Source organism: Strix uralensis, chromosome 3, assembly GCF_047716275.1.
Source record: "Strix uralensis isolate ZFMK-TIS-50842 chromosome 3, bStrUra1, whole genome shotgun sequence".
Taxonomy (NCBI): domain Eukaryota; kingdom Metazoa; phylum Chordata; class Aves; order Strigiformes; family Strigidae; genus Strix; species Strix uralensis.
In genome coordinates, this window is record NC_133974.1 from 4128244 (window position 1) to 4132136 (window position 3893).

Consider the following 3893-nt stretch of genomic DNA (forward strand, 5'->3'; position numbering starts at 1 on the left):
ATCCCTGGGGCATCTCCAAACCAAAAACTACAAGGTTTTGGCTGCAGGTGACTTTGCCGGCGTGCTGGGGAGCAGCCTGGCAGCTGGTCCCTGTGGTGTTTGTTTTGGAGCATCCCCACCAACCAGCCCTCCCTCCCTGGGGACAGGGGAGCTGCATTGCTCCAGCATTGCTGTTCTTCCACGTGGGGCTGCTGAAAGAGCCCAGAACACCTTGCCAGAAGGGTGAAGTCATTTATTTACTCCTAGAAAAAAATATTCTTTATGACACAGCCTCTGAGACGTTAGGGCTGACCGCCTGCCAGGCTTTCGCTCTGACGTGGACAGCCGAGGTCAGCACAGGGCAGTCCCAGTGGTTGTATCTTAGTCCCCTTGTAGGGACGTACAAACAGGACATCAATTTATTCATGCAAAAAAAGTGCCAAGGTTTTGCTGGCAGACGTTCATTTGACCGACAGAAGTGTCTCCACGGTGATGGGTCACCCTGGGCTCCCTTCACCATCTACAGAGATAAGAAAACCCTTGTAAGACATAATTTCTTGTTGCACAGAGCCTGTTCCTCTGTCTCTCAAGGGAGCCTGGCGGCCAAGGAGATGGAGACCTTTGCTTCATAGATGTTCATATCACTGACCCGATGCAAGGGCTTGGCTCTGCCTGAGATGAGAGGGGCTCTTCTGAAACAGGACTTAGGTGGGAAAGAGTCCCTGAAGGTGACCCTGATTTTATAGCACTCCTAGTTTTCAGTATCTATTTTCTCACTGTAATTACAAGAGAGAATGACTTTTACAGAAAATATTATTTTTTTCAAGCAAAAAAAATATCAATTTTATAAATTTGCCAGCTAGAAAGAGAACCACTTGTTTACATTTCTGCCCCATGCCTTATGGGCTGTAGTTCCTCTCCCCAAAGTCTCCATTTTCCTCTAGAGCACTGGTCTCCAAAGTGGGGTGTGAGCAAGATAATTCATTGGAGTGGGGGAAAAAATATTATTTGCAACATTAATAAATAATATAAAATAAAATATATTAAAAGACCACAACTGTAGGGAACTGTCTCTCTCCTTGAGCTGCAGCTCCTGTGTCCCACAAGGCTTTTCCCTCCTGAGGGCTGTGTTGTAGGAGATAGGAAGCACAGTTTGTTCTCGGGCTAGCCAAAAATATTTCATACTTTTCTGATCAAACCACATTTCTGGGAGAGAGAAGAAAATAGGGGGTGATGTTAGGGCTTATTGCTGTTTTATGGAGAATGAAAGTTTTCTATTCCAAATTGGAAAAAAAAATGCCAAAACCACTCCATCTCAAAACCATTTCCATGGTAAATTTTTACCCAGGTCTGCTTGAAAGCACTCCTGACCCCAATCTTTGGGTATGAGGCAGATGGATTCACCTCCCTCCCTCTGCCCTGGCCTCCTCCTTTGATGGCAAGGGGAATATTTTAACCCTTTGCAGACAGTCACGCAGGATTTTCCAGGTTGCCTGTCTGGGATGTGAGAGGTTAAACTCTCCAAGTCCTTAGCAGGAGTGGAGTTGGGCTATGGCATCGCCCTTAACTTGGCTGGACTTCGACACAGAGGCACTTTCTTCTCTGCGGCGGCTGATAGCTGGCTCCATCCTGCTGGGAGCAATTTCCCTCTGCAGCTCCTGCCAGTGAACACACACACAAACACACACACACACATATATCCGTGTGCACACCCAGGCGTACATGCTTCTCACAAGGCCCACATTCAGGGGCTCCCCACCTCCTTTCCCTTGCAACCCCAGCAGCCGTCCCTGAGATGTCATCCTGCCCCTGATAAGGCGCAGAGGCGGCTGTGAAAGGAAGGCTCCCAGTTGCTCCCGGCGCCAGGCTGGGTAGAGGCAGACATGTCCGACCCTTGCCTCCTCTGGCAGCGCCTGCTCTTCTGCAGGGCCAAAACCAGATGACATCACCCCCTCATCGTCCATCCCCAGCACCCCTATCAGCCCCATGGAGAGGCGTGTACATGGAGGAGGGAGGAGGAAGAGGGAAGGAGAGGGGAGGAGGTTGGGGAAAAGGAGGGAAGACGAAGGTTGGAGCTGAAAGTTGGTTACTTTGGCAAAAAGACAAAGTTCTGCAAAACTTCACCGGCCAGACTTCAAAAAGGTGGAAAAACTGGAGGCTCGTTTTTGGCAGGCCTTGTTATCAACGGGAGCCTTATCTGCTTGATGGGACTGATGGCTGGAGTGAGCCGGAGTGGCTGCTAACCTCTGGCTGAGCTTTCCAAGACTCCCGAGGAGCCGGACTGTCACTCAAGGGAGAGGAGAAACCTCCAGGAGAGGGGACTGCGTGAAGGCCCTGCAGATCTTTGCTGCCTGCAGAGTGAGAGGAACAAGGATGGGGGTAATCCCAGCCTGGGATCCCAGTCCCTCGCTGGTTTAATTCATGGTGGTAGGAGGAACAGGGGAATCTCTCCCTGTTCAGAGTCCAGACAGAGATGAGACAGATCTCCACTGGCTGTCAGCTGGCACAGTTGAGTCACTGGTTTTACTGGTTTCCCTCTGTTTCCTCCAGGATGAGACTGGTCCCTCTGGGGTAGATAGCGGAGTGGGTTTAGGTTAAAGCCAGGTGTGTAGCTGGGTGTTTTGCAGTTCAAGGAGACTTTTGGGTGCAAATTTTGGCTACCTCCTTGCTTGCGTGTCCCAGATACCACGCTGGGTGTTTTCCAGAGATGAACCTTCCAGCTTTTCTCTCAGGGAGACTTTCATATCCCTTCATGCCCTCTCTCTCCTTGTGCCTACAGGACATCTCTATTCTTGCTCACCTCACATCCCTTCCTTTCCTAGGTGAGGATCTGCTCCTGGAGTCCTGCTCCAGAGCACATTGTGGTGCGCATTTCCTCTTCCTTCTTAGCACCACAGTTGACATTTACTCCCTGTTGAGTAGCTGGTGTAAATGAACTTGGCCTTGGCCCATTCCCACTCATAATTCCACCCAGCAGATCAGCATATGCAGGAAATAAGACAGTGATGGCCCTCATGAGATGCTGAGATATGGTCTGAAATATAAGAGTTTATTCTCTTTCATCTCCCAGAACACTTTGCAGGGATGAGGCATAGGTAAAACTGTCCCCAGGCTTTGCCAGATGGTCCAGATGTGACCCTGGCATCTCTCAGGAAACAGCACAGACTAGATGGTCTTCCTACCAGGCAGTTTCCATAAAGACATCAAGTGTAGGGATTGAAACCTTTTTCCCTTCCCTTCCCTTCCCTTCCCTTCCCTTCCCTTCCCTTCCCTTCCCTTCCCTTCCCTTCCCTTCCCTTCCCTTCCCTTCCCTTCCCTTCCCTTCCCTTCCCTTCCCTTCCCTTCCCTTCCCTTCCCTTCCCTTCCCTTCCCTTCCCTTCCCTTCCCTTCCCTTCCCTTCCCTTCCCTTCCCTTCCCTTCCCTTCCCTTCCCTTCCCTTCCCTTCCCTTCCCTTCCCTTCCCTTCCCTTCCCTTCCCTTCCCTTCCCTTCCCTTCCCTTCCCCTTCCCCTTCCCCTTCCCCTTCCCCTTTCCTTTTCCTGTGTCCCAACCCTCCCTTTTGGAGGGGATGCCCAGGGTAGCAGGGTTTGGAGGGATGCTCCCCACCCAGGGTGGTGGTTTGTTGGCTCAGATATGTCCTCCTCCTTCTTCACATGCATGTTCATCATTTCCTCTCTGACAAGAGTTTTCTTCCTTTTCTGCCCACTAGGAAAACAGCATTTTTTCAGCTCTTTTACACCCACTCCAAAAGCAAGTGCTTTGTACGTGTTGGTGTTCAGGGCCCGTCCAAAGTCAGGTTGGCTGCTTCAGTCCTCTTCTTCTGCCCCCAGACCCACAACCACACTCAGTCTGGGGTATCCCTCACCAGCAAATAGTAGTGAGGCCAGAAAAGCTCCTTTTGCTTTTACCATCAGCC

At 50.7% G+C, this 3893-nt stretch overlaps 1 long non-coding RNA gene across 1 annotated transcript; it reads right to left on the reverse strand.

The window, feature by feature from the left end:
• Nucleotides 1–215: 215 nt before the first annotated feature.
• LOC141940454 (uncharacterized) lies at nt 216–1052 on the reverse strand. The gene is made up of 2 exons (XR_012627994.1): nt 629–1052; nt 216–499 (listed from the first exon to the last, which is right to left on the reverse strand). It is a non-coding gene; the product is annotated as an uncharacterized LOC141940454 (long non-coding RNA).
• Between the last annotated feature and the right edge of the window lie 2841 nt (nt 1053–3893).